The 13067-nt window shown below is 37.0% G+C and overlaps 1 pseudogene; it reads right to left on the bottom strand.

Moving 5' to 3' along the window:
* Nucleotides 1-3319: 3319 nt before the first annotated feature.
* LOC126495969 (putative olfactory receptor 8G3) lies at nt 3320-4274 on the bottom strand (annotated as a pseudogene).
* Nucleotides 4275-13067: the final 8793 nt, after the last annotated feature.

Below are 13067 nucleotides of genomic sequence, written 5' to 3'. Positions count from 1 at the left end.
TATCTAAAAAAATGAATCTAGTAAGTAGCATACAACTGATTTTACAGTGATACCTATGGACTCATAACTCACCTTACTTCTCTCCAACAATCTCAACTCAAGTTTTACTTCCCACTCACAAAATCACTCATACTGATGTGCTCAGCATTATGCAGTCTTCAGTGCAGAGAGACCAGGGCCTCGTGCTTACTCTCAGCACTAATTTTGAAGTTGATCTAATGATAGGTTAACGTCCCCAAGTGTTTCTTCAGCTCTACCTTTACAATCACCTGGGAAGTTCTGCTTCCTATACTCTGAAGGTTTACCTAAGAATTATATATGCCAACACCAAATACCATGATGGCACAGTCTCCAAGGATTTCCACCTCTTAGGGAGAAAACCCTTAAAAGGAAGCATATACTATATCCCAGCTGGTTAAATATTTTGGGCATCAGAAAATTCTACATTGGTGGTAAAAATTTATTTAGAGATGTCATCTGACTTAAAAACAATATTTCGAAGAGGAAACCTCAATAGAACATGAGATTCTACATTTCTTAAATCTACTAGATAGTATTGTTTGTTCCAGCACACTGTATAGTCAACTGGTCTTAGAAAGTCAGGAAATAGTCTGACACATCTTACTGAAAAACATCAGGAGAATTAAAAAAAAATAAACCAATTTCTGTTTCACAAAAAGTTTGCTATTATATCATACCCAACTCTGCAATTTGTATAATTGAGGACTCACGTCTCATCTACCAAAGTAGGTGAGATGATATGCATGCATCAATGCATGGGGAAGCCTTATTTTGTCTGTGTATATAAATGCATGTAATGAAGTTGTGTGTGTGTGTGTGTGTGTGTGTGTGTGTGTGTGTGTGTATACATCATCATGTGAAGATCAAAAAACAAACTCTGGTGGTTTTCCTCAGGCTATCCACAGCTTTTGATGCAAGGTCTCTCACTGGCCTAGAGTTAGCCAAACAGGCTAGACTGGGTGACTAGATTGCTGTAGCAATCTACTTGTCTCTACCTTCCAGTTCTTCTGTGCTTGCATTTGCTGGTCACCATGCCTAGTTGTGAAAAGAGACTTTGGAAATCTAACTTGGGTCCTGATGTTTGTAAAGCAAGCCCTTCAGCAAATTAATTATTTTCCTAACCTTGTTTTTAAATTATATTTTTATATCCTGATTTTATTATTGGACGATTATGTAATTTAATTTGTAGCTTCTTGATGATCTAAATATTGTTTTCTAAAAGTAAAATGAAAAAATGAGTGCACTCACTTTAACATAGACTCTCAGTGTTGGCTTCAACTGAAACTTGACTCATACCTAGAGTCACTTGGAGAGAAGGTACCTCAGAAGAGCAGGCTGACCTCTGGCCATGTGTGTGAAGAGTTTTCTTAATATCTAATTGGATAAAACCATAGCAAGCACATGCATAGTAAAACATAGTATTCTTCCTTTGTATAATACAAAACCTTAACTGAGAAAAGGAAAGTGATAGCATTCAATAGTTGATGGTCTCTTGGCCTATAGTCCATTTTTCATTCAAAATTAATAGTAATTTTATCAATGGAACTGATAATTAGTTAGAAAATAATGTCCCAAATTTATCTTTTAACCATGTAAATGATGATATGAATAGATGCTACAAGCCAAGGACAATGGCACTAGGTTTTGATCCTACTGCCTGTAATGACTTTCTGGGAGAATAGTCTGGTTGCTCACCTTCCTAGTCCTGGATGGAGCAGGGAAAACCTTGGACTTTTCACAAGGCAGGGAACCCTGACTGCTCTTTGGACTGGAGAGGGAGGGGAAGGGGGATGAGGGGAATGGGAGGGAAATGGGAGGCGGTGAAGAGGTGGAAATTTTTAATTAAATAATATAAAAAATAAAATTATAAAAAAGGAATATAGCTTCCCAGTCTGAAATTTAGAAAGGTAAAAACAAATGTCATAGATCTACATTAAAAAGAAATATGAACCAGATCAATGAATCTTTGAGTTTAACACTTGCAAGTAAAGGTATATGGCCAAGGGTTTTACTTTGGGAATCCTTATGTCACATTACAGTTTCCATGACAAGATCCCCCCCCCCTTTTATTTATTTCTCTTAAATTTTATCTCAGAGCAAGGCTTCAAAAAGAGGGGCAGATTCACAGGAACACGAAATGAATGGGATCAAGATACATGACATGATGAGCACAAACAATAAATGGAATTATAAAAGGAAAAAGGGAGATGAATACACAATTACAGTGAATTGAAGAAGAATCATGCCATAGTGTGATGAATACTGTATATATAACCATAAAAATAAGTATTCTAGTTTAATTGAGTGCAAACACCTTGTGGGTGACAATATGATAGAACCTGTTCTATGCTTACATGTACACTAAGAGAGTGCTCTATACTTTTCAATGATCAGATTTACACAGTATTCGTATTTCATAATTTATTTTACTCTAACTGTGTAACTTATAAATTAATGGAAAGTATGTTTTTTTAAACAATGATGCCGTTTATTTAAAATGTTTACTCCAAGAAATATATATATAAAAATAAGACAATTAACAGCACTAAACCAGGCACCTTCAACCAAATCACACCATCCTCGCTTGTTCCCTTCCTGCTACCCTCTCATCGGTGACTGGAAGACTTCAGGAGTCCACGGGCGGCCAGAGTGGCTCCCGCCCAGGACTTCCCACTGTCCCTGTTCTAAAGGTGTTTCCCAGTGGAAAAGCTCAGGCGGACATTTTAGCCTAAAGGAAGGGGTTGTGGCTGGACTCAAGGATCTCTCCCCAGAAGGTCTTTCTGCTCAGCCCCAGCCCCTCACTACCCAGGAGTTGACTGCTGGCTATGGTTTGCTCCCTGGAAGATGAGCCCAGCTCAGCTCAGGGCTATTGCATCCGCAGCCCTCTCGGTGACCACACGACTCCAGGACGGAAAGTATGTTTGAAGCTTTGCAAATTGATTAAGAAGGCCATCTACAAAACATTGAAGCAATCATGTTGAAGATATGTATTTATCCCTAACCTAAAATAAGTGAGGCTTACCTAAGCAATGCTACGTTCATATAAGTAAATATAACCATCCATATAAATACCTTAGGGAACTTTCATCCAGTGATGTAGGTTGCTATCTGTGCATTAACTCTGCTTCTACAAGAGAGTAGCACTTCCCCATGAGTATGAAGGTGAGAATCCACTTTTAACTTTGGTACATTTCTTCCAAAAAATCATGTAGGAACTAACAATACTTTATACCTAGTATTATTAATTCCTGTTTATATAGTATATCCTCCCAGAAAACCCAGAAATTGTTCTCTATCACTAATTAAAACCATTCTTTGTTGAGTGGAAACTTATTTTACATATTAATTTTTTAGGGCAACTTTGACATCTTTATTTCTCAGGCTGTAGATAATAAGATTCAACATAGGCACAATAATGGTATAAAACACAGATGACAATTTACTTTGACCAGGGAGCTGACTGATGGTGGCTGAAGATACATGAAAGATAAAGAACCATAGAAAATAGCAACAGCCAAGATGTGGGAGCTGCAGGTGCTGAAGGCTTTGAGTCTTCCCCTAGTATAATGAATGTTGAGGATGCTGACAATGATGAAGATGTAAGAGGTAAGGATGGTCAAGGGTGGTAGAGCAATGCTAAATAAACAGAAGAACAGTGCTAGTATCTCATTGATAAATGTGTTAGAGGAAGAGACCTCCAGTAAAGGGAAAAGATCACAGAACTAATGGTTTATAATATTGACCTTACAGAAAAACAAACATAGCAGGAAGACAGTGTGAGTTGTGGCATTCAGTAAGCCCAAACCGTATGCCCCAGGTACCATCCACAGACAGACTTGTTAGGACATGGTTACATTGTAAAGCAAAGGGTTAGAGATAGCCACACAGTGGTCATATGCCATTGCAGCCAACATGTGACATTGTGCAATAGCAAAAACACAGAAGAAGTAGGATTGAGCCATATATTCTGGGTAAGAGATGACATTCTTTCCTGTCACAAAGTTTATCAGCATTTTGGGAGTAATGACAGTGGACTGACAGCAGTCAATAAGGGACAGATGGCTGAGTAAATAATATATGTGTGTGTGCAGTTGACAATTGAACAAAATCAAGATGATCATTCCCACATTTTCCACAACTATAACCAAATAGAGTCCTAGGAAGATGAGTAATAGGGGCATCTCAAGCACTGGATTCTCTGTTAATCCAGCAAGGATCAACTCAGCCACTATGGTTTGATTTACTTCTTCCATTTTCTTCCCATAAATCTATATAAGAAGAAATTTTTATATTGAAGAAAAATTTAGTATCCATTCCTCTATCACTCAATGACTTCTGAAATAGAAACCAAATATTTTCAGAAATCTCCAGTCCTTTGTCATCATCTTTTCTATATAAAAACTCAGAGGTTTTATACTTCTTCAAAGAGAAAATATGCAAATAAATAATCATACAAACATTTAAATACTTGTGACTTCATCATAAGAATTATGTGTACTGGTACCCATTTTCTACCTCATGCAAACTATTTTAGCACCACTTGTTGAGTGTTTCAAGTATTTTTCATGTGTTAATAATAGCACCACTCTTTTGGTATAAAATGTTTTACATGTGGTAAAGTAAAAACATTATGCAAAGACATCCATAGTCAAACTCAGTTTGTGGTGAACAAATAGAATATTTTACATTAAAATAATGAACACAACGATTATCTACTTCTTCACTTTAATCTAGATATCCGGCTATGAAAATCAGCCTGACAAAATTATCTTAAAAGTTAGTAGGTTAGAAATAAAGGTGATTAAATATCTACTAATATATAAATATGAGTAGTGATATATAAAATCCAGAAGTGGTTAAAGGGAACTCTTAAATATTATTAACTGTATATCAAGGTAATATAAGTAAACAGAAGTCACAGGATAGTTAAAGAAATTTTAAGAAAATCACCATCAAACCCAATTGAGATACTTTGCATCTCAATTTTGTACACTTGTTTGTCATTGACTTGGCTGATGTCATTGATCACCTCCTACAAAGAATAGACATCCCCAATCGGAGCCAATTCCAAATCCTAAAGAAAAGATTCATAATGACTACAGGTTGATGCTGTTAGTTCATGTCCATTTGAAGCAATTATTTATATGTTAAAACCAGAATTCTTAGTTTCTGAACTACTTTTATTTTAAGAAGGTCTCATTTGTATTTTAATATTTCTCCTAAGTAATCTCTACTATAAAAGCTTAGAAAAATATACTGTAACAGAGTGGGTCTTCAGAATTGAAGTGTTGGGAATTTAACAAAAGTTTATCACCAATGAAACTGAACCAAGTGAGACCTTAAAGGTCAGGAGAAAAAATGATTAATGCTATTATGAGAGCACGATAGTGACCTCAGGTATGGGATCCTAGCATTGAGCAGGCTTTGGTCCTTTATATCTTTTTCCTTTTCTTTCTTTTTATTTAAACTTTTTTTCCTTAAGTCTTCTTTCACATCACCATGTGCCAAAAAAAAAATACTTCTCTTGATAGAAGCTTTTGGACTTGATCTTCAGAAACTTATGAAAATAGAAAAAAATGTCTTTATATTATCTTCTTTTGGTATTCCTTTACACCAACAAGGACAGACCAAGACACATGACCTTGTGTATCTCAGAGTTCTTTTATTGACTTGTTTCTCTGTGTTTCTTGTCCCTATAAAAGCCCCAGGAAAGTTCTTGTCAAATAGATCTTTCACTTCCTTGGTTAGTGTTAACCCAAGATACTTTATGCTATTTGTGGCTATTGTGAAAGGTGAAGTTTCTCTGTTTTCCTTCTCTGTTTCTTTATCCTTTATGTATAGGAGGGCTACTGAGTTTTTTGAGTTGACCTTTTATCCTGCCACATCACTGAAGGTATTTATCAGCTATAGGAGTTTTTTGGTAGAGTTTTTGGGATCACTTATGTATATTATCATATCGTTATGTGCAAATAACAAAAGTTTGACTTCTTTCTTTCCAGTTCGAATCCCCTTGATCTTCTATGTTGTCTTATTGCTATTGCTAGAATTTCAAGAACTATGTTGAAGAGATATGGAGAGAGTGGACAGCCTTGCCTTGTTCTTAATTTTAGTGGAAGGGCTTTGAGTTTCTCTCCATTTAATTTGATGTTAGCTGTTGGCTTGGTGTATATTGCTTTTATTATATTTAGGTATCATCCTTGTATCCCTAATCTCTCCCAGACCTTTATGATAAAGGGGTGTTAAATTTTGTCAAATGCTTTTTCAGCATCTAATGAAATGATTATATGTTTTTTTTTCTTTCAGTTTATTTATATGATGGATTACATTGATAGATTTTCATATGTTGAACCAGCCCTGCAACTCTGGGATGAAACCTACTTGATTATAATGGATAATTTATTATTATTACTTTTTTATTGAAAAAAATTCCACCTTCTCCCAGCCTCCCATTTCCGTCCCCCTCCTCCTACTCCTCTGCCCCTCCCTCTCCAGTCCGAAGAGCAGTCAGGGTTCCCTGCCCTGTGGAAAGTCCAAGGTTTTGATGTGTTCTTGAATTCGGCTTGCCAGTATTTTATTGAGAATTTTTGCATCGATGTTCATGAGCGAGACTGGTCTGTATTCTCTTTCTTGGTTGAGTCTTTGTGTGGTTTAGGATCAGAGTAACTATAGCTTCATAAAAAGAGTTTGGCAATGACTCTTCTGTTTTTATTATGTGAAACACATTAAGGAGTATAGTTATCAGCTCTTCTTGGATGTTCTCGTAGAATTCTGCATCAAAGTCATCTGTTCCTGGGCCTTTTTGGGTTAGGAGGTTTTTTATGATAGCTTCTATTTCCTCATTTGCCAACCCCACATCAGACATAGGTCTGATCTCCAAAATATATAAAGAACTCAGAAAACTAGACATTAAAATTCTAAATAACCCAATTAAAAAATGGGGTACTGAACTGAACAGAGACTTCTCAACAGAAGTTCAAATGGCCAAAAGATACTTAAGGTCATGTTCAACTTCTTTAGCAATTAGGGAAACACAAGTCAAAACAACCTGAGATACCATCTTACATCTGTCAAAATGGCTAAAATCAAAACCACCAATGATAGCCTATGTTGGAGAGGATGTGGAGTAACTCATCTATTGCTAGTTGGAAAGCAAACTTGTGCAATCACTTTCGAAATCTGAGTGGCGGTTTCTCAGGAAATTGGGAGTCAACCTACCTCAGGATCTAGCAATACCCCTCTTGGGAATATAGCTAAGAGATGCCCAATCATACTACAAAAGCATTTGTTTAACTATGTTCATAGAAGAATTATTTGTAATGGCCAGAACCTGGAAACAAACTAGATGCCCCTCAATAGAAGAATGGACAAAGTGTGAACATATACACATTAGAGTACTACTCAGGGGAAAAATTCTATGACATCTTGAATTTTGTATGCAAATGGATGGAAATAGAAAACACTATCCTGTGTAAGATAACCCAGACCCAAAAAGATGAATATGGTATGTACTCACTTATTAGTGGACTGTAGCCATAAACAAAGAATATTGAGCCTATGATTCATAAGCCTAGAGAAGCCAAATAATAAGGTGAACCCAAAGAAAAAAATATATTTATCCTCCTGAAAATCAGAAGCAGGCAAGTTCGCCTGGCAAAAGTTGGGAGCCTGGAAGTAAGGGTGGGAGTGGTGTGGGGGGGAAGGGGAGACAGGGAGAGAGAAGGGAGAAGGGAAGGATTGGAAGAGCTTGGGAGAGTGGGAGGGTTGAAATGGAGGAAGGGTAGATATAGGAACAGGGAAGATGATATCTTCATTAAGGGAGTCATTTTAGGGTTTGCAAGAGACTTGACTCTAGAGGGGATCCCAGGTATCCACGGGGATGTCCCCAGCTAGGTCCTTGGGCAGCAAAGGAGAGGGTGCCTGAACTGTTCCATAGTCACGCTGATAAATATCATAAATATCACCATAGAACCTTTGTCCGGCAATGGATGGAGATATAGACAGAAACCCATATCAGAGCACTGGACTGAGCTCCCAAGGTCCCATTGAAGAGCAGAAGGAGGGAGAACATGAGCAAGGAAGTCAGGTCTGCGAGGAGTTGGTCAACCTACTGAGACAGTGTGCCTGATATAATGGGAGCACACCAAAGCCAGCTGGACTTGAGAATGTGATCAAACTGGACTCTCTGAATGTGGCTGACAATAGGGGCTGACTGAGAAGCCATTGATAATGGTACTGGGACTTGTTTCTACTAAATGTACAGGCTTTTTGAGACCCTAGTCTATTTGAATGCACACCTTCCTAGGCCTGGATGGTGGGGAGGGCCATGGACTTCACACAGGGCAGGGTACCCTGCCCTCTCTTACGACTGGAGGGGGAGGGAGAAGGGATAGTGGGGGAGAGGGAGAAGGGATAGTGGGGGAGAGGGAGGGGAATGGGAAGATAACCTTCAAAGACAACCTAAAACCAACCATTAAAACATTGCACTCCCTTATAAAATGCTTCCAATTCTAGTGGCCATAACCTCAGTATTAGCCTGAGAGTCCATGTATATTCAACCCATTACAGTTCCTCTTTATATAAATAAACACATTAATTAATATTTAAAAAGCACCAGGAAATAATAAACTCTATCACAGAAGCCATATTATCTATTTTTCAGTTATGGTAGATCTAATAATGTTTGTGGACTTTGATCAATTACATTTGATTCATTTTCCTTGCAGACCAATTCCAGCAGCACACTTAATTACATTGCCTTCTGTTTAGCTCTGCTTGTGTCATCTTAACATTTGTATGTCTGTGTTCTTGGGGGAGAGCTCCTCAGCACTGGATTTGTACCATTTGTCTTTGGCTCCCCCTGTAAGATACATCTTACATGTGAATAAATCTTAAAAAAAATGAGAAAAAAATAACGAATAATTTTTAATTGCCAGTAAATTGAGATGTTTAGAATAAAATATTTTTAAGTATATGTAATTTCATTGGTTTGGACTTTATAAGCGCCCATCTCACCAGAGCCATGAACAATGTAACTGATGTATTTATCACCTCCCCACATCTGGTAGCAATGTTGTGTCTCAAGCTTGTTTGCATTTTTGGTAAGAATATTTGATATAATATTTACCACCAAATAGTTTCATTTACACAATGCCATATTTTAAACTTTCAGCATGGATCTACACAGAATATTCTCATGAGTATATTAAAATGAAGAACGGCTTCTCCTGAAATGCCTGAGACTACGCATCTTCCGTTCCCATGTTCTCAAAACCATTATCATATTCCCTCGCTTACTGAGTTTTTCTGCTACACATGTTTCATATACACGGATCCACGTGGTCTTTTTCCTTTTATGGGCGACTTGTTTATCACCCTAAGGTGTCATCAAGGTGTAAGAATATTTTTTCAGTGTGTGCTGTTTTGTTTTCAGGGAAAAAAAACATAAAGATTCAGAGCTATCTAATACAAATTCATAATTTTTGATTCATTCATTATTTGCTGTTTAGAAAAAATAATTGAGATAACTAAAATAACCACTTTTAATTGATAATTGGTTACACTAGGTTGTTACAGAATACAAAAATAGAGGACAGTATCTCAAAGTTATATGAATTCAAGTATATCTAATTTTTATGTATAAGTTCTTAACATGTTATATTTTAGTTTTGCTTATTTAGTTCTGTCTTCAAACAACATTATATAAATAGTTTAGATGATTCAAAATTGCTATGGCATTTATTATAAATGGTATTGGATACTTATGTGTTGATAGAGACTCTAGTAGATATTGTTAGCACGTTAACATGAGTAAATATTAAAACAATTTTAAAAGTGTTTAGCTTTACAGTTTACTAGATAAAGAATTTCCTATTCAGAATAGATAATTTCCTCTTCAGAATTCTATACTCAACAAAAGGCATAGGGAGGCAAACAAGACACGGAGTAACAAGGTATTTATAAAAGTTCAGAAGACCACAGCCACTATAAAGCTAGTCCTTACTCAGGGGAAGTTATCAACAAAGATATTTTGAGTAAGCTAAAAAGAAAAACATTCTTGCTTTTTTTGTTCAAGTATCATATGACAAGACTGATACAGAAAAAAAACATTAAGTATGTATGTATGTATAATTTCAATTTTCCTTTAAGCATAATTATTATTGCCTTATCTAATTGAACATAATTTTGCTGCTGTTAATGGCCAGATTTGTATTCAATAATTTTTAACTTATTTTTATAAGAAATAAAAATCTAAGTTGTTTCCAGATTCTGGCTATTACAAATAATGCTGATATGAACATAGTTGAACAAATGTTTTTGTAGTATGATTGAGCATTTTTGAGTATATTCCCAGAGTGATATTGCAGGATACTGAGGTAGATTGATTCCCAATTTTTTGAGAAATCACGATTCTGATTTCCAAAGTGGTTGTACAAGTTTGTATTCCCACCAGCAATGAATGAGTGTTCTCCTTACTCCACATCCACTCCAGCATAAGCTATCATTGGGGTTTTTGATCTTAGACATTCTGTCAGGTGAAGGTTATTGGAAAAAAGCTGTTTGTTGGTTCCCAGCTGCCTGGCTAGCTTAGGCCTTAAATAATCACACAGAAACTGTATTAATTAAATCACTGCTTGGCTTATCAGTTTTAGCTTCTTATTGGCTAACTCTTTTACCAATTAAACTGAACTCATTTCTATTAATCTGTATATCACCATGTGGCTGTAGCTTAGCAGGTAAAGTTCCGAGCATCTGTCTCAGGTGGCTCCATGGCTTCTCTATAACTATGCCCTTTTTTCTCTCAGCATTTGGTCTAGCTCTGTTCCAACATGCTCCATTATGCTATAGGCTCAAAGCAGTTCTTTATTCATTAATGGTAATGAATAAAACAACATACAAAGAGAAATCTCATATTATAATGTGGTATCTCAGATTTTTTTGATTTGCATTCCCCTGATGACTAAGGATGCTGAACATTTCTTAAGTGTCTTTTGGCCATTTGAGATTCTTCTGTTGAGAATCCTTTGTTTAGTTTTGTACTTCATTTTTTAATTGGATTATTTAGAATTTTGATGTCTAATTTTTTTGAGTTCTTTATATATTTTGGAAAACAGTCCTTTGTTTGATGTGGGGTTGATGAAGATCTTTTCCCATTCAGTAGGCTGCCTTTTTGAGATGCCCCTTGATGGAGGAATGAATAAAGAAAATGTGTCACATTGACATATTAGAATACTACTCAGCGGTAAAAGACAATGACAAATTGAATTTTGCTTGCAAATGGATGGAACTAGAAACCACCATCCTGAGTGAGGTAATCCAGACCCAAAAGGATGAATATGGTATGTACTCATTCATAAGTGGATACTAGCCATAGACAGAGTATATTGAGCCTATAGTTCAGGATCCTAGAGAAGCTAAGTAACAAGGTTAATGCTAGGGAAAATATAGCTCCACCTAGAAAATCAAATATACACAATATCACCTGGCAAAATTGAAAACATAGGGGTAGGGAGAAGGGAGGGTGGAAGAAGAAAAGGGGAGAAAAGGAGAACTTGAGGAAATGGAATAATCAAGAAGGAGGAATAACAGAGATGAGAAAAGGAAAGAGATATCCTAATTGAGGGAGTCATTATGGGGTTAGCAAGAAACCTGGCTCTAGAGAAATTCCCAGAAATCCACAAGGATGACCCCACCTAGGAAACTGGGCAATAGAGGAGAGGGTGCTCAAACTGGCCTTGCCCTGCAGTCAGACTAATGATTATGTTAAATATCACCATAGAACCTTCATTCAGCAACTGATGGAAAGAGAGGCAGAGACCCTCATCAGAGCACTGGACTGAGCTTCCAAAATCCAGTTGAAGAGTAGGAGCAATAAGAATATGGTCAGAGAGGTCAAGATCATAATGGGTTCATCCAATGAAACAGTCTACCTAAGCTAATGGGAGATCAACAATACCAGGCAGACTGGAAAGGAGAAAGCATAGGAAAAAACTTGTCCCTCTGAATGTGGTTGACAGTCGCATGACTGGGGCAGACTGAGGGGCCACTGGCAGTGGCACCTGGATTTATCTCTACTGCTTTGGCTGGCTTCTTGGGAACCTATTCTTTTTGGAGGGATACATTGCCCAGCCTAGTAGGGAGGGACTTGGACCTTCCACAAAGCAATGTGGCTTACCCTCTCTAAGAAATGTACGGGAGTGGCTTGCAGAGGTATGTGGAGAAAATGGGAGGAGGGAAGGGAGTGGGAACTTGGATTGGTATGTATAATAAAAAGGATTGTTTTCTTTTCTTTTTTTTTCTTTTTTAAATTATTTAGTAAAAATTGAAGTGTTAGCAAACTTTAAATTGCTAAGCTACAGCTGGGTCCTCCACACTATTTTATTATATGGCTCTACTCACTTCTTATTGGGTCATTAAACTCAAGCCTAAAACTCACATATTTAGCAGTATGTGATCAACAACTGCATTCAACCTTCCTAGAGATCTTGAATACTGATGTTTGCACTACCAAGCATTTTTAAACTTAGTTTTTTGTTCCTATTTAGTATGAAAAAAAATGCTATTTCTGTATGGCAAAACTTCTCTAAGGACGCTTATACTTTTTTAATTTATTATTTTAAAAAAAATAACAATCCAAATTCCCACTCCCTTCTCTCCTCTCATTCCCTTCATACATTCTCCCACCTCACCCTCATCTAATTATTAGAGAGGGTAAGGCACATTGCTTTCTGGAAGATCCAAAGGCCTCCCTAGTATATCTAGGTGTAGCAAGATATACATCCTAAGAGAGTAGGATCCCCAAAAGCCAGTATTGGCAGTAGAAATAAACTCCACTGCCACTGCTAGTGGCTCTCAGTCTACTCCAGCCATACCACTGTCAACCACATTCAGAAGGACTAGTTTGGTCCTATGTTTGTTCCTTCCCAGTCCAGCTAGAGTTGGTGAGCTCCCATTAGCTCAGGTAAACTGTTTTGGTGTATGGACCCTTTATGGGCTTGACCTCTTTGCTCACATTCTCATTCCTTCCACTCTTCAACTGTACATTGGGA

Source organism: Alexandromys fortis, unplaced genomic scaffold, assembly GCF_014885135.2.
Source record: "Alexandromys fortis isolate MF-2015 unplaced genomic scaffold, M_Fortis_MF-2015_v1.1 scaffold_231, whole genome shotgun sequence".
Lineage (NCBI taxonomy): Eukaryota > Metazoa > Chordata > Mammalia > Rodentia > Cricetidae > Alexandromys > Alexandromys fortis.
Note: the sequence above shows the minus strand (reverse complement) of the source record. Positions and strands in the feature narration are given on the sequence as shown.